This window comes from Spermophilus citellus, assembly GCF_964194105.1.
Source record: "Spermophilus citellus genome assembly, chromosome: 3".
Classification (NCBI taxonomy): domain Eukaryota; kingdom Metazoa; phylum Chordata; class Mammalia; order Rodentia; family Sciuridae; genus Spermophilus; species Spermophilus citellus.
In genome coordinates this window covers 13,550,299-13,568,155 of record NC_138184.1, presented here as the reverse complement: position 1 = coordinate 13,568,155, position 17,857 = coordinate 13,550,299, and the positions used below count along the sequence as shown (strand labels likewise).

The following is a 17,857-nucleotide window of genomic DNA, read 5'->3' as shown; positions in this document are numbered from 1 at the left end:
AATTTCATTAATCCAGCATTACTGAGGATGCCCCGTGCGAGGGCTTGGACATAAAAAATTACAAAGAGAAGCTGGGGGCAGGGGTAAACACCTGTTGCCCCAGCTACTCAGGAGGCTGAGGCAAGAGGATTGGTTGAACCCAGGAATTGGAGGCCAGCCTGGGAAACATAATAATTCCGTATCTCAGAAAACAAACACATGGCAAAATTTCTGATTTCACTAATCGTATGCTCTGTTCAAGTATCTAATACAACTAAATGATGATATGCAAAAATTTGAAAGGTTTATCAGAGGAACCCAGAAGAAAGAGCATGAATTTTATACAAGATGCTGAGTGAAGGAACAACCCTGCCCCTTGGAGGACTGGAGTAAGCAGCAGAGCCCTGAGTCTGAGATGGTAGCCATAGAAGCAGAGCCACATTTGTTAATTGTGGGCCACTCAGAAGCCCCAGAGGAGGGACATGAGGGGCTGTTCAGGCACATGGCTCTGCTCTTGAGCATCATTGTCATCTATGTCCCCTGGTCCATCTCACCTTGTGTTCTGGAGGGTGGACACATCTCTGTTGATGGAGGACAGCTTGCTCTTCACAATACAGAGGGTCATCAGGAAGAAAACCATATTGACCTTCAAGAAATGAAGAAGCAAAGGAAAGACAGCAGCATGAATCTGACATAATTTTCCTGTGTACATATATGACCACATCACAGTGAATCCCACCATCATGTACATTCACAAGAATGGGCTCCTAACTAGATAAGGTATATTCCATGCTTGTGTAATTGTATCAGAATGGATTCTACTGTTATGTATAACTAAAAAGAACCCCCCAAAAGATACCACAGAAGTTTATGAATATCTTCTTTTCTCTTTTGCATTTCTGGGATGGGAACCCAGACCCTAGTGCATGCCAGGCAAGCTCTCTGCCCTAGGGCTACACTCCCATCCCCCACAGCAAAGTTTTATTGAATAAAAATTTAAATCTGTTATCTCTCCATTCTAATCCTTGCAGCATCAATTCTACACCAGAGTGGGTTTTAGTATTTGACAATAGTGTTAGAATTTGTAGATGTAGAAGTCTTGGAAAACCCAATGCAACCCATAACAATCCAGGGATAATCCTGTTCTGTTACCATCCTTATAATCCTGCTCTTGTAGTAACCCTCAGATGGATAGCAAGGAACTCTGATGATATTACTCACAGAAGAGATGGCACAGGCAGGTCCAAGGAAGCCCCACACAAACCCCTGTTCTGGACGGAGCCAGCAGCTGAGCAAGAGAGAGAACAACATCACTTTGCTGTGTTCATGTAGGAATCCATGATCAGAGTCACTCCACACCATGAACAACCACAAGAACGGGAAACCAGACTCCCCGGATGTGTGATATGTCACAGTACACTCTAATGCTTAAGCTCTGAAATACTCAAAAGGCTACTTTGGTTCAAGTGATGACCGTGGACATGCTTGAGAGGAGAAGGACAAGTGGGGTCCGCATTTACCGAGCAGGGGTGCCATACAGGTGAGGTCTGGCTACTGCAGACAAAGCCACAATGGCAGCTGGGACCCCATAGCCCACAGGGAACATGAGCCTCCTCATGAGCCTGTTTCTGCTGGAGGAACTTAGCACAGTCAGGTTCCGCGCCGTGAGGAAGAGGAACAGCCCCTCCAGCAGCATCCAGGTGAAGGAGGCCAGGTAGAGGTAGTGCAGGGCGCCCGCAGTGACTGCACACAGCACCTGGGGAGGAGAGAGACCCCAGGGCACAATCAGTGTCTGGGCGTGGCCCTGGACGCCCCCTGTGCCCTGTGGAGGGGGATTCTGCTGTGCACCAGGCGCTGCACTGTGGTGCTTCAGCCATGGGCTGTGTGTGTGCTCCCATAGATCACAGCAGAGCTGGAGAGGTCCTGCTGCCCAGTGACGTCACAGCCTCCCAGCGCTGCCCTGTGGCGTTCCTCATGCAGTAGTGGGGATGTTCTTGTGAACACACCCACTGTGCTGCCGGTTACAGAAAAGCAGGGCCACACAATGACCCACAGAACCTAATATTACAAATGGCAAGTGATGGCTTATGCACTTACTACACTATGCTTTTCACATTATTTTAGAAGTGACTGTAGTTCACAGGGTTTAGTATCTTCTCTCCAAATGGTGCTGATCCTGGGAACAGCTGAGGATGCACATTGAATGACAGTATCAGTAGCTGGATATTCACCTATCCCTGGGCTCTTAAGAGACAGAAGCTCACTAAGTAATTCTGTGCATCAAAGCAGAGAAGATAATCAACCCAGAAGGTGGGCAGACCTACAAGCAGCAGGAAAGAGCAAGGGAGCAAACCACACAGCCCCCAGCACTCCAACAACTGACTCTGTAGGCACGACAGCAGAGGAAATGTTGGAGAAGAATTTAGAAAGCTCCTAGTTAAAATGTTGAAAGAGCTAAAAGAATATGTAAGGAATGAATTTGGAGAAGATACAGGAAGTCGAAGAAAATTTCACTAAAGCCAGATTCTAAAAATGAACCAAATAGAAATTCTGAAAACAATGGACTTGATAAACAAAAGTAGAAATTCAGTAGAACCTCCTTTTTCTCCTGGTAAAAAAATGTCTGCTGTAAAACGGGGTGCCGCGAGACACTAGCCCAGTTGCCTCCTTTGTGTCTCCTGATTGAATTAGGAGGCCATGTCTGGTGATTGATGGATGCCATCTAGAGTTTGGGTCAGTTCTCCCTACCCGGTCCCCTAATGAAGGAACTCCCCCAGGATGCAAGCCCTGTTGCTAAGCAACAAGAGATGTAGGTGATGGAGTCGTCAAGAGGGTTCCTTTTCTCGTTGAACCCGTCAATGTGAAATGGGCATTGACCTCCTCTGGACTTCCCCGGGGCCCAGGCTGTTTGATTAGGAGCTGGGCAGCCTGGCTCCTGAGTTCAGCACCCCTGGGTGGGCGGGGCGGGGACACCTGGGTACCTTGGGCTGGGTTCTGTTGATGGCCGTGAGGAAGAGCAGGTGGGCCAGCAGGAGGCAGAGCGAGAGCTGCAGGTGCAGGGAGGTGCTGGTGTTCTGGATGGCTCTGCACAGGAGGAAGGTGAGGGCCGCCAGGACCAGGCACAGCAGCGACACGCCCAGCCCCACGCAGGTGATGAGGCTCAGCATGGGGTCGTCGACCTGGGGCAGAGGGAGGAGCCTTCACAGCCACGTGCCCTGCTCTGGGGTAGGAACCCCTCCACTATCTGTCATTTGGTGCAGCAGATTCAGGAATGGAGGGACCGGGTCGAGGTGTGAAGCTGATGGGGGAGAGGCTCCAGGTTCAGAAGGTTGGACTGTAAGGTTTTCTGAATGGAGCAGGCAAGCGGCTAGAAGACCCAGATGTGTAGAGTCCTAACTCAAGGAGGAGACTGGGTTTCCTGACTTTGTGGCACAGTAAGGCGTATGTTGATATGTGAGTGAGTGAGTGTGAAGCCCATGCTGAGGGTCCCTCTGTCCCTGTCCCATGAGGCCACAGGGCACAACCTGAACCTCAGGGTCCAGGCGTTAACCTCCCATCCCAGACACACTGGCCTCAGTCCAGCTCTGCCTGTTCCTTACTGGCCACAAGTCCCTGTGAAGTTAGAATTAGATACTTGGTTTTTTTTTTTTTTTTTTTTTTTTTTTTTTTTTTTTTTTTTTTTTAAAGAGAGAGTGAGAGAGGAGAGAGAGTGAGAGAGAGAGAGAGAGAACTTTTAATATTTATTTTTTTAGTTCTCGGCGGACACAACATCTTTGTTGGTATGTGGTGCTGAGGATCGAACCCGGGCCGCACGCATGCGAGGTGAGCGCGCTACCGCTTGAGCCACATCCCCAGCCCCTAGATACTTGGTTAAAAATAAAATTAATGATAACAGTAGCTTAAACTTCACCTTTCCCCCATTTCTTTCTGAAAGTCATCTTAAAGCCATAAGGACATTTAAAAGCCCACCATCATTTCTATTTCAGTGTAATTGAGGTAAAGAGGAGAGAAGAGGAAAGAGGGAGGGGAAATTTTCAAATGGTAAATAATGAAGGTAAAAAATTCAAATTAGGTACATCTGGATCAAGTGCACTCAGTTGTTGTTTGTGTGAATTTTGTTTTTGCAACATATCTGTAAATTTGAAATGGTTTTCCAAGAAAATGTTTGAAAACAAAGTTCAAACCCTGCAGGTGACATTTGTACATGCTACATTTGAGACCCTGGTGTAAAGACAAAATTGGGAAATTAGGAGGAAGGACAGAGGAGGAGCAGAGGGAAAGAATGACACCTGATAAATGAAACAGAGGCAAAACTTTCAAAATAGATGCCTCTGGGTAAAGAGTAATGGGGTGGTGGGTTTTCTTTTCATTTCCTCATGGTTTTAAGAGGACTTGGAGAAATAGGTGGGAAAGTGTAAATTTTAAATTGCCATCATCATTAATTTTCTTCCTTTAACCAAGTATTTGATCTATTTCTTCTATTTTTTTGTTCTTGAAATGTATCAAAAAAATTGAAATTGTTTCCTAAGAAATCACTTAAAAATAAACAGTCCTCCAAGTGATATTAACATGTCATGGATTTTGAGAACTTCTGATGTAAAGATAAAATCTAATTTCTGTAATATATAAAAAGCTCTTGGCTGATATCTTTGTCATGCTCATAGTCACAGGGTGTTCACAGTAAATACCCATAATGTGAGCTCACCTAAGAGTCTGAACCTGGGGAAGCAGAAGTGTCCACTCAGTTGGATATAGGAGGAGGAGGTAAACAGCCCCCAGTCCAGCCATCCTCTCTGACTCCCCTGAACCCCTCTGGCCTCCACCTTCACCAGACCTTCCTTTTTTGTAAACCTGAAACCCGACCACGGTTGACTTACAGACCCTGGTGGTAAGTAGAATTCTAACATGGTCTTTATATGTCCACCCCCTGCTGTTACACAAACCTTCTTCTAATTATTAAATTCTCTGATAAACTAGGTGTTGCTGTAGAGGGATTTTGCAGGTGGAATTTAGGACTCGATCTGTTGTCTTTTAGATTAGGGAGTTTATTTTCCTGATCTGGTGTAATCAAGCAATTGCTTTAAAGATCTGGACTCTTCCTGGGAAAACAGATTCAAAACTTGAGAGGGATTCTATACAAGGGGCATTTTCATGCTGGTTTTCAGATAGGAACACTGGTGTTTTGTGAGAAGGCCAACCAAGGGTCATAGGAGAGGAAATGTGGGTGGCTCTTAGGAACTGAGTGTGGTTCCCCCCTGACAGCTGCTAAGAGAAGGGAACTGAACTCTGCCAGCAACCAGGGAGCTGGAGGAGGGCTGCAAGACCCAGAAGAGACTGCGGCCCTGGCTGATGTGATCTTGTCAGTCTTTTAGAATCTGTACAAGGAAGGCATCCCCCTGTCCTGGGTTGCTGACCCACAGAAACCTCGAGGGAACAAATTTGTTTTAATTCAGCAGCGACACTTGCATAAGTGTGTTTTGCAGCAATCGATGCTGAAGGCAGCCTCTCACCTGCACATCATAGTGGACCATGAGGACGGCAAAGCTGCTGAGGTGGGTACAGTGGCAGGTGGTGCTGCCACCTCCTGTGCTCACTGTTCTGCAGCCTGCAGTGGTCCAGTGACTCCCATTCTGGCTGTGGTCCCAGGAGACACAGAGCAGCTCATACCTTGGTGCAGGTGTCACCAGCTGTAGTAACAGGACAGGGGTGTGAGCTGGTCTTCCTGTGCTCAGAGATGCTGACCCAGGAAGGGATGGCTTTCCTGTGGCGAGTCCTGTTGAACCTCAAGGTTAAGAGGACAACAAGGGTGTGCCTGGGCCTGGGGCTCTTCCCACACCATGGACCCCCCCCCACACACACACACTCACAGGATGGGAGAAGGTGAAGATAACTGGCGAGCTGAGGTTCTGGGTGTCATTGCTGCTCGAAAAGGCTGAGATGACATCTGAGAGCAGGACAGACGAGACTCTCGGCAGCAAGTCCTTGTGTGTCCCATGGGGAGCCACCTGCTTCTCAGGCTCCAGGACCAGGGGAGCCTCGGCCAGCAGCTTGTCCATTCCTGGGGTGGAGACCAAGCCCACCATAGAAGGGCCTGCAGGATGAGGCCACGGGTGAGTCTCAGGGTCTCCTCCAGGGCCTCCTCCTCAGATGGCGTCTCCTCCTTTTGAATTGTTGTCTTATAATGATACATAATAGTGGGAGTTGCTGCTCCACATTCACACGTGCACACAATAGAATGTGGCCTCATCACTCCCCAGAACCTCCCCTTTGGATGCTCTTCTAGTGACCTCTTCCTACCCACATCACCCTTTAGACTTTAATTCTGTATTTTTTCACATCCTTGGGCATCTTTCCCACCCTGAAGCCTCTTCCAAACAGTATGGTACTGGTGTAAGGTGGACATCCACCTTCTCCCCATCTCAGATGTTACCTGTGTAACAAGATTCCTGTGCCATATTCCAGTTCAGGTGCATCTTTGCCTGATTCAGACTCAAGGTGACATTGCAAACTCCGTGTTTCTGTACCTCTAGGGACAGTTCTATGAGTCATGAGAAGACGAAGAGTTATGTTAGGAATATATATGTGTATAGTGGATATTGAATATGTACATGTGTATATCACATATATCAAGGACCTATGTGTAACTTCCAATGCACTATAACCACACACATGTATATGTGTATATATAGACACACATGTGTACACATACATATATGTATATAATCCTTTGTAATTTCAGATTTTATATGTATGTGTATATATATATATATGTGTTGTTTATACATATGTGTGTATGCATACATGTATATGAAATCTGAAGTTGTGAAGAATTTTAACCGTAGGAGCAATTGTGCACCAACATACTAGGTAACTGAGATGAAATGGACATATTCTGAGGGTTATAGAAACTACCAAAACTGACTCAAGAAGAAGTGGAAAATTTGAAGAGACCTATAATGGGTAAAGAGATTGAATCAATAGTGAAAAACCTCCTACATGAACATGAGAGATCAGATTTTCACCCAGTTCATATGGCTGAATTTCACTAACCACATCGGGAAGAATGAACATGAATTCTTTCTAAACTCTGATTACAAAAGCATTATTCTAGGTGAAAGAAGCTAGAGGGACAGGTCACACTTTAAATGATTGTTTTTTTGCTAAATGGTGGACTAGGCAGCTCCATTAAGGCAGCAAGCAGGTGAGTGGATGCCAGAGTTGGGGGAGGGGAGGAATGAGAGATGAAAGCCAAGGAGGCACTGTGTTTGATTTTGGAGAAAAATGTCTTAGAAATGAAGGTGATGGCTACATCAGTTTGTGAATGTTCTTAATTCCATTGAAATGTAGAATTGGTGGATTTTATTTATACATTTTATTTTTTGGTGAATGATGAATGGTGAACTTAAATGGTGAATTTTATGTGATGTGAATTTTACCACAATAAAACAAAGCATACTTAAAAAATTCATTTGTATTCTTCCACATTAGTTTTCTGAATCTGTTTCTATTTTGCTACCTAAATGTGTACTAGTTTTGGTTTTATGCCTTTTTCACTGTTGTGATTATCTATGTGAGTTACACTGAGGTACAGTGTGGCCACCCTCAGCTTTAGTGGGATCAGAAGAGGATGAGTCAATGAAAAGGGGCTGGTACAGACCCAGGGACTTACGTGTGCCTGCAGAATAATTGAAGGTTGCTGTTCCCTCAGCCAGACCCCTGCTCAGGTGTGTCAGGGCACTCTCCAGACCGGTCAGCAGGTGAGAGGCCACACTGTGCTTCTGTGAGGGGGGCAGGGTCTCCAGGTCCCCAGGGGTCTCCAGCAGCTCATCCACCTCCTGCATGATCCCCTGGAGGGATGGGGGCACAGAGCAGGTGGACTCGGGCCAGAAGCACCACACAAAGAGCTTGACCACTCAGCCCCAGAGAGCAAACCAGATACTGTCCAGTTGGGGATAGTGAGCATGGTTTGAGACTCCCTGGGTGGACCTTGCTCATCAGAGGTCAGCCCTGGTTCGTGACTGTCAAGAATGACAAAGACCAGGATCAGAGCAAGAGGAAGACAGTGCACATGGGCATCCAACAGTGTGTGTGGCTCCGAGTGTCCTTTTCCACCTGCCCTGGGAGAGTGGCCAACTCAGAACAGGCCTTCACTGTGCTTGGGCCTGTCCCCCTTCTCCCAGACCAACGATGCCTCCCTCCCTCTGTGGGAGTTTTCCACCTGCTTCCCTGCATCCTGCCCTTACCTGGATGGTGTCATTGGCCACAACTGGCTTGAAATCTTTGTGAAGATTGTTGACTTTGTCAAAGAAGTGGGAGAGACTCTGGGGAGGTGAGATGAGGGGTCATGTGTGGGTGGGAAGCTCAGGGTAAAGGGGTTGACAGGGTGCTGCCCCAGGGAGTCCCACCTCCCTGTCCTGGCTGGGGTGGCTCACCTTGCTTTTGACTTCAGGGGGAAGAGGCCTGGTGAAGAAGGCCTAAAAGAGGTCATATGAGAAGAAATGTGGGTGGCTCTTAGGAAGGGAGTGTGGTCCCCTGCTGAAAGCTGCTAAGAGAAGGGACCTGTATTCTGCCTGCAGCCAGGGAGATGGGAGGAGGGCCATGATTCCCAGGTGAGTCTGCAGCCCTGGTTAATGCGATCATTTTAGCCTTGAGAGATCATGTGCAAGGAACCTATCCCCCCCCCTGCACTGGGATGCTGACCCACAGAAATGTGAGATAACAAATTTGTTTTACTTGAGCAGTGACATTTGCATAAATCTGTTTTGTAGCAGTCAATGCTGAAGGCAGCCTCTCACCTGCACGTTGTAGCTGGCCTTAAGGACTGCATGGCTGCTGAGGCGGGTACAGTGGCAGGTGGTGCTGCCATCTCTGGTGCCCAATGTTTTGCATCCTGCAGTGGCCCAGTGACCACATCCATTCTGGCCATGGTCCCAAAAGACACAGAGAACTTCATGCTTTGGCTCAGAGGTAACCCGCTATAGGAATAGAACAGAGGTGTGAGCTGGTCTTTTTGTGCTTGGAGATACTGACCCCTTAGCGCTGCTTTGGAAGGGCTGAATTTCCTGGATGGGGGGCACCTGTAGGGAGTCCCACCAAACCTCAATTTTAAGACAGACAACAAGAGTGTGCCTGGATCTGGGGCTCTTCCCACACCATGGTCCGCCACCCCCCACTCACAGGATGGGAGAAGGTGAAGGTAACTGGCGAGCTGAGGTTCTGGGTGTTGTTGCTGCTCAAAAAGACTGAGATGACATCTGAGAGCAGGACAGGTGAGACTCTTGGCAGCAAGTCCTCATATGTCCCATGGGGAGCCACCTGCTTCTCAGGCTCCAGGACCAGGGGAGCCTCAGCGAGTAGCTTGTCCATCCCTGAATTGGAGACCAAGCCCACCACAGAAAGGCCTGCAGGACGAGGCCACGGGTGTGTCTCAGTGTCTCCTCCAGGGCCTCCTCCCGAGATGGCCTCTCCTCCTTTTGAATTGTTGTCTTATAATGATACATAATAGTGGGAATTGCTGCTCCACATTCACACGTGCACACAACAGAATGTGGCCTTATCACTCCCCAGAACCTCCCCTTTGGATGCTCTTCTAGTGACCTCTTCCCACCCACAACACCCTTAGTCTTTAATTATGTATTTTTTCACATCCTTGTGTATCTTTTCCCACCCTGAAGGCTCTTCCAAACAGTATGGTACTGGTGTAAGGTGGACATTCCACCTTCTCCCCATCTCAGATGTTACCTCTGTGAGCAGATTCCTGTGCCAGATTCCAGTTCAGCTGCATCTTTGCCTGATTCAGACTCAAGGTGACATTACCATCTCCTTGCTCCTGCACTTTTATGGATAGTTCTATGAGTTATAGGAATAAGAAGAGTTTTGTTAGGAATATATATGTGTATGTGAATATTATACATGTACACATATGACACATGATATACACGTATTTGTTTTACTTCCCATTTACTATAATCACACATATATTCAAGTGTATATAAAGACACATATATATGTATATAATCTTATGTAACCTCAGATTTCATATATAGGTGTTGTGTATACATGTAAGTACATACACACATGTATATGAAATCTGAAGTTATGAAGAATTGTAACAGTAGGAGCAATTTTGCACCAACAAATTAGAAAACTTAGATGAAATGGACAAATTCTTAGGGATGCAGAAACTACTAAAACTGACTCAAGAAGAAGTAGAAAATCTGAAGAGACTTATCACAGGTAAAGTGATTGAAGCAATAATGAAAAGCCTCCTAAATGAACATCTGAAATCAGATGGTTTTGATTGTGAAATTCACCAACAATATAGGGAAGAATGACAACTTTTTAAACTCTTTCAAATAACAGAAGAGGGGACACCACCTGATAATTCCTGGAGGCCAATATTACTCTGGTGCCCAAACCAGATAAATACATCACAAGAAAAGAAAATAAGAGACTTTATTGCTTATGAACACAATCTGTAATAAAATATTAGGAATCAATTTAACTAAGAAACTCAGGACTTGTCCTTAGAGAACTATAGAGGGTTTTGAAAGGAGACCCTAACATGAACACCTCATGTTCATGGATTGGGGAACATTATATTGGTAAGATGGAGACACTCTCCAAAGAGATCTACAGGGTCAATGTCATCCTATCAATGTCCCAACAGCCCATTAACATTATAATTTGCTTAAGTGGAAAACTCACTTTAAAACTAACACGGAATTGCAAGAGATCCAAGTAGTTAAAGGATGGCTGAAAAGAGCAACAAAGGTGGAGGACTCACACTCCTAATTTCAGAACTGACGGCCAATGAGAGGAGCCTAAAGCAGCCTGGTACTGGCGTGAAGACAGAGGGAAAGGTGAGCCCAGAAATAAACCTACACCTCTGTGGTCAATTGGTTTTCAGCCAGGGACCAAGACTATTGAATGGGCATAAGAACAGTCTCTTCAATGATTGATGAGGGATTACTGGATATCCAAGGAGAAAGAAGGACCTGGACCCCTACCTCACACCACACACACAGATTAACTCAAAATAGAACAAGGCCTCAATCTAAGTACTGAAGCCCATAAGAGGACGTTAGATTTGGCAATGGATTGTTAGATATGACACTGAATATACAACAATGAAGGAGAAAGTAGATAAAGTAGACTTCCTCAAAATTGAAAACATATGACATTAAAGTGAAACAATTATCACAGATGTGTAAGTATAATCTATAGGATGGAGAAAGCATTTCCAAGTTGCACATCTCATAATGGTCTCCTGTGAAAATAGATGAAAAGTTTTTATAACTCAAGAACCAAAGGACCAACCCAATCCCAAATGCACAAAGGATCTGTACAGACATTTCTCCAAAAAGATACACAAATGGCCCAGAGGCACATGAAAAGGTGCTAACCATCACCAGTCAACAGGGAGATGCAACTCAAACTGGCAATGAGACATCGCCTCACATGCACTAGAACAGACGTGATAAAATCAAATTAATTGGAAGTAACACTTTTTTCCAAGGCTTTGCACCCTCTGGTATAATATACAGTAATACAGCCACTTTGCAAACAGTCTCATGGTTCCCCCCAAAATTGAACCCAGAATTACCATGGTACCTAGCAAGTCTACTCTTTGGTAGATACTCAAAGAACTGCAAATAATTATTCAAACAGACACTTATACATCAATATCTTTGCAGCACTATTTACAACAGCCAAAAGGTGGAACCAACCCAAATGTTTATCAGTGGCTGAGTCGGTAAACTCAACACCTATGGGATGGAATAATGCTCAACTGTGAAGAGGGATGGAGTGATGGTATGCAATGCTCAACCGCATTATTCTAGGTGAAAGAAGCTAGAGGGACAGGTCACACTTTGCTTTACACTAAATTGTAGAATAGGCAGCACTTTAAGACAGCAAGCAGGTGAGTGGATGCCAGGTTTGGGGGAGGGGAGGAATTAGGGTTGAAAGCTGAGGAGGCACTGTATTTAATTTTGGAGAAAAATGTCTCAGAAATGGAGGTGATGGCTGCATTAGTTTGTGAATGTCCTTGATTCCACTGAAATGTAGAACAAAATTTTATTTACATATTTTATTTTTTGATGAATAATAAGTGATGAACTTAAAAGGTGAATTTTATGTTATGTGAATTTTACCACAATGAAACAAAGCATACTTAAAAAAGATTCATTTGTATTCTTCCACATTAGTTTTTGGAATCTGTTTTTATTTGCTACTTAAATGTGAACTATTTGTGGTTTTCTGCCTTTTTCACTGTTGTGATTATTTATGGGAGTCATGCTGAGGTACAGTGTGGCCACTCAGCTCTCGTGGGATAAGAAGAGGATGAGGCAGGAATGGGGCCTGGAGCAGACCCAGGGACTTACGTGTGCCTGCAGAATAATTGAAGTTTGCTGTCCCCTCAGGCAGACCCCTGCTCAGGTTTCTCAGGGCACTCTCCAGGCCTGTCAGCAGGTGAGTGGCCACGCAGTGCTTCTGTGAGGGGGGCAGGGTCTCCAGGTCCCCAGGGGTCTCCAGAAGCTCATCCACCTCCTGCATGATCCCCTGGAGGGATGGGGGCCCAGAGCAGGTGGACTCGGGCCAGAAGGACCATACAAAGAGCTTGACCACTCAGCCCCAGAAAACAGACCCAGACACTGTCCAGTTGGGGATAGAGAGAGCATGGTTTGGGACACCCTGGGTGGCCCTTGCTCCTCAGAGGTCAGCCCTGGTTCGTGACTTTCAGGGATGACAAAACTCAAAGACCAGGATGAGAGCAAGAGGACAGACAGTGCACGTGGGCATCCATCAGTGTGTGTGGCTCCCAGTGTCCTCTTCCACCTGCCCTGGGAGAGTGGCCAGCTCAGAGTTGGACCCCACTGTGCTTGGGCCTGTCCCCCTTCCCCCAGACCACAGCGGCCCCCTTCCCTCTATGGGAGGTCTCCCCCTGCTTCCCCTGGATCCTGCCCTTACCTGCATGATGTGCTTGGCCACAACAGGCTTGAAATCTCTGTGCAGATTGTTGACTTTGTCAAAGAAGCGGGAGAGACTCTGAGGAGGTGAGATGAGGGGTCATGGGTGGATGGGAAGCTCAGGACTAAGTGGTGGACTCTCGGCCATGCCAGGATTCCCACCTCCCTGTCCTGGCTAGGGTGGCTCACCTTGCTGTTGACTTCAGGGGGCAGAGGCCTGGTGAAGAAGGCCTAAAAGAGGTCATATGAGAAGAAATGTGGGTGGCTCTTAGGAAGGGAGTGTGGTCCCCTGCTGAAAGCTGCTAAGAGAAGGGAACTGCATTCTGCCTGCAACTAGGGAGCTGGAAGAAAGGCCATGAGTCCCAAGTGAGACTGCAGCCCTGGCCAATGCAATCATTTCAGCCTCGTAAGACCATGTGCAAGGAACCTATCCCCTGCATGCTGGGTTGCTGACCCACAGAAATGTGATATAACAAATTTGTTTTACTTGAGCAGCGACATTTGCATAAATCTGTTTTGCAGCAGTCGATGCAGAAGGCAGCCTCTCACCTGCACTTTGTAGCTGGCCCTAAGGATTGCATGGCTGCTGAGGCGGGTACAGCGGCAGGTGGTGCTGCCATCTCTGGTGCCCAATGTCTTGCAGCCTGCAGTGGTCCAGTGACCACATCCATTCTGGGCATGGTCCCAAAAGACACAGAGAACTTCATGCTTTGGCTCAGAGGTCACCAGCTGTAGGAACAGAACAGAGGTGTGAGCTGGTCTTTTTGTGCTTGGAGAAACTGACCCCTTAGGGCTGGCTTGGGAAGGGCTGAATTTCCTGGATGGGGGGCACCTGTAGGGAGTCCCACCAAACCTCAATTTTAAGACAGACAACAAGAGTGTGCCTGGATCTGGGACTCTTCCCACACAATGGTCCCCCCACACCCGCATACTCACAGGATGGGAAAAGGTGAAGGTAACTGGCCAGTTGAGGTTCTGGGTGTCCTTGCTGCTCAAAGAGACTGAGATGACATCTGAGAGCAGGACAGGTGAGACTCTGTGCAGCAAGTCCTCAGGTGACCCATGGGGAGCCACCTGCTTCTCAGGCTCAAGGACCAGGGGAGCCTCGGCCAGCAGCTTGCCCATCCCTGGGGTGGAGACCAAGCCCACCACAGAAGGGCCTGCAGGACGAGGCCATGGGTGAATCTCACGGTCTCCTCCAGGGCCTCCTCCTGAGATGGCCTCTGCTCCTTTTGAATTGTTGTATTATAATGATACATAATAGTGGGAGTTGCTGCTCCACATTCACACGTGCACACAACAGAATGTGGCCCCATCACTCCCCAGAACCTCCCCTTTGGACGCTCTTCTAGCGACCTCTTCCCACCCACATCACCCTTTAGTCTTGAATTCTGTATTTTTTCACGTCCTTGGGTATCTTTTCCTACCCTGAGGTCTCTTCCAACAGTATGGTACTTGTGTAAAGATGGACATCCCACCTTTTCCCCATCTCAGATGTTACCTCTGTGAGCAGATTTCTGTGCTAGATTCCAGTTCAGCTGCATCTTTGCCTGATTCAGACTCAAGGTGAAATTGCCATCTCCTCGCTTCTGCACTTTTACAGACAGTTCTATCAGTTGTAGGAATAAGAAGAGTTTTGTTAGGAATATATATGTGTATATGTGAATATTGTATATGTACACATGTCTCATGATATACATGTATTTGTTTTACTTCCAATTTACTATAATAACACATATATTCAAGTGCATATAAAGACACATATATATGTTTATAATATTTTGTAACCTTAGATTTCGTATATATGTATATATATATTGTGTGTACATGAGTGCATACACATTTGTATATGAAATCTGGTTTTATGAAGAATTGTAACAGTAGGAGCAATTTTGCACCAACAAATTAGAAAACTTAGATGAAATGGACAAATTCTTAGGGATGCAGAAACTACTAAAACTGACTCAAGAAGAAGTAGAAAATCTGAAGAGACCTATCACAGGTAAAGGGATTGAAGCAATAATGAAAAGCCTCCTAAATGAACATCTGAAATCAGATGGTTTTGATTGTAAAATTCACCAACAATATAGGGAAGAATGACAACTTTTTAAACTCTTTCAAATAACAGAAGAGGGGACACCACCTGATAATTCCTGGAGGCCAATATTACTCTGGTGCCCAAACCAGATAAATACATCTCAAGAAAAGAAAATAAGAGACTTTATTGCTTATGAACACAATCTGTAACAAAATATTAGGAATCAATTTAACTAAGAAACTCAGGACTTGTCCTTAGAGAACTATAGAGGGTTTTGAAAGGAGACCCTAACATGAACACCTCATGTTCATGGATTGGGGAACATTATATTGGTAAGATGGAGACACTCTCCAAAGAGATCTACAGGGTCAATGTCATCCTATCAATGTCCCAACAGCCCATTAACGTTATAATTTTCTTAAGTGGAACTCACTTTAAAACTAACACGGAATTGCAAGAGATCCAAGTAGTTAAAGGATGGCTGAAAAGAGCAACAAAGGTGGAGGACTCACACTCCTGATTTCAGAACTGACAGCCAATGAGAGGAGCCCAAAGCAGTGTGGTACTGGCATGAAGACAGAGGGAAAGGTGAGCCCAGAAATAAACCTACACCTCTGTGGTCAATTGGTTTTCAGCCAGGGGACCAAGACTATTGAATGGACATAAGAACAGTCTCTTCAATGATTGATGAGGGATTACGGGATATCCAAGGAGAAAGAAGGACGTGGACCCCTACCTCACACCACACACACAGATTAACTCAAAATAGAACAAGGCCTCAATCTAAGAACTGAAGCTCATAGGAGATTCTTGGATTTTGGCAATGGATTGTTAGGTATGACACTGAATGTACAGCACTGAAGGAGAAAGTAGATAAAGTAGTCGTCCTCAAAATTCAAAACATCTGACTTTAAAGGGAAACGATTATCACAGAGATGAAAATATAATCCATAGGATGGAGAAAGCATTTCCAAGTTGCACATCTCATAATGGTCTCCTGTGAAAATAGATGAAAAGTTTTTATAACTCAAGAACCAAAGGACCAACCCAATCACAAATGCACAAAGGATCTGAACAGACATTTCTCCAAAAAGATACACAAATGGCCAGAGGCACATGAAAAGATGCTAACCATCACCAGTCAACAGGGAGATGCAACTGAAACCAGCAATGAGACATCTCCTCACATGCACTAGAACGGCCGTGATAAAACCAAATTAATCAGAAATAACACTTTTTTTTCCAAGGTTTTGCACCCTCTGGTATAATATACAGTAATACAGCCACTTTGCAAACAGTCTCGTGGTTCCCCCAAAAATTGAACCCAGAATTACCATGGTACCTAGCAAGTTCTTGGTAGATACTCCAAGAACTGCAAATAGTTATTCAAACAAACACTTATATAACAATATCTTCACAGCACTATTTACAACAGCCAAAAGGTGGCACGAACCCAAATGTTTATCAGTGGCTGAGTCGGTAAACTCAACACCTATAGGATGGAATAATACTCAACTCTGAAGAGGCATGCAGTGATGCTATGCCATGCTCAACAGCATTATTTTAGGTGGAAGAAGCTAGATGGACAGGTCGTACTTTGCTTTACACTAAATAGTGGAATAGGCAGCTCCTGTAAGACAACAAGCAGGAGAGTGGATGCCAGGTTTGGGGGAGGTGAGGAATGAGGAATGAAAGCCAAGGAGGCACTGTGTTTAATTTTAGAGAAAACTGTCTTAGAAATGGAGGTGATGGCTTCATCAGTTTGTGAAGGTTCTTGATTCCACTGAAATGTAGATCAGGTGGATTTTATTTACATATTTATTTTTTGGTGAATGATAAGTGTTGAACTTAAATCGTGAATTTTATGTGATGTGAATTTTACCACAATGAAACATAGCATACTTAAAAAAAGATTCATTTGTATTCTTCCACATTATTTTTTTGAATCTTTTTCTATTTGCTACTTAAATGTGTACTATTTTTGGTTTTATGCCTTTTTCAAGGTTGTGATTATTTATGTGAGTTACGCTGAAGTACAGTGTGGCCACTCAGCACTAGTGGGTTAAGAAGAGGATGAGGCAATGAACAGGGACTGGCGCAGAGCCAGGGACTTACGTGTGCCTGCAGAATAATTGAAGGTTGCTGTCCCCTCAGGCAGAACCCTGCTCAGGTGTCTCAGGGCATTCGCCAGGTCTGTCAGCAGGTGAGTGGCCACATTGTGCTTCTGTGAGGGGGGCAGGGTCTCCAGGTCCCCAGGGGTCTCCAGCAGCTCATCCACCTCCTGCATGATCCCCTGGAGGGATGGGGGCACAGAGCAGGTGGACTCGGGCCAGAAGGTCCACACAAAGAGCTTGACCACTCAGCCCCAGAGAGCAGACCAGACACTGTCCAGTTGGGGATAGAGAGAGCATGGTTTGGGACTCCCTGGGTGGCCCTTGCTCCTCAGAGGTCAGCCCTGGTTCGTGACTGTCAAGGATGACAAAGACCAGGATGAGAGCAAGAGGACAGACAGTGTACGTGGGCATCCAACAGTGTGTGTGGCTCCCAGTGTCCTCTTCCACCTGTCCTGGGAGAGTGGCCAGCTCAGAGCAGGACCCCACTGTGCTTGGGCCTATTCCCCCCCCCCCCAGACCAAAGCTGCCCCCCTCCCTCTATGGGAGGTCTCCACCAGCTTCCCCTGGATCCTGCCCTTACCTGAATGGTGTCCTTGGCCATGGCTGACTTTAAATGCCTTTGCAGATTGTTGACTTTGTCAATGAAGTGGGAGAGACTCTGGGAGGTGAGATGAGGGGTCACAGGTGGGTGGGATGCTCAGGGCCAAATAGTGGAATAGGCAGCTCCTTTCTCTCATGGCCCTCATTTGGTGGAC

At 45.9% G+C, this 17,857-nt stretch overlaps 1 protein-coding gene and 1 pseudogene across 2 annotated transcripts in view; one reads left to right on the top strand and one right to left on the bottom strand.

The window, feature by feature from the left end:
- LOC308644065 (olfactory receptor 7A10-like) overlaps window positions 1–17,857 on the top strand; it is a gene marked incomplete at its 3' end in the record, with an annotated part of 107,564 nt that overhangs the window by 37,517 nt on the left and 52,190 nt on the right. The window lies entirely within an intron of this gene.
- Window positions 1–17,857, bottom strand: part of LOC308643290 (adhesion G protein-coupled receptor E2-like) — a 58,894-nt pseudogene that overhangs the window by 6,328 nt on the left and 34,709 nt on the right. Inside the window, exons 7-15 of the transcript in view lie at window positions 8,223–8,300; window positions 7,649–7,826; window positions 6,410–6,517; window positions 5,847–6,070; window positions 5,490–5,666; window positions 2,961–3,158; window positions 1,500–1,735; window positions 1,201–1,267; window positions 534–625 (exon numbers count right to left, since the gene is read on the bottom strand). The product of the transcript in view is annotated as an adhesion G protein-coupled receptor E2-like (transcript). The remainder of the gene's footprint in view (window positions 1–533; window positions 626–1,200; window positions 1,268–1,499; window positions 1,736–2,960; window positions 3,159–5,489; window positions 5,667–5,846; window positions 6,071–6,409; window positions 6,518–7,648; window positions 7,827–8,222; window positions 8,301–17,857) is intronic.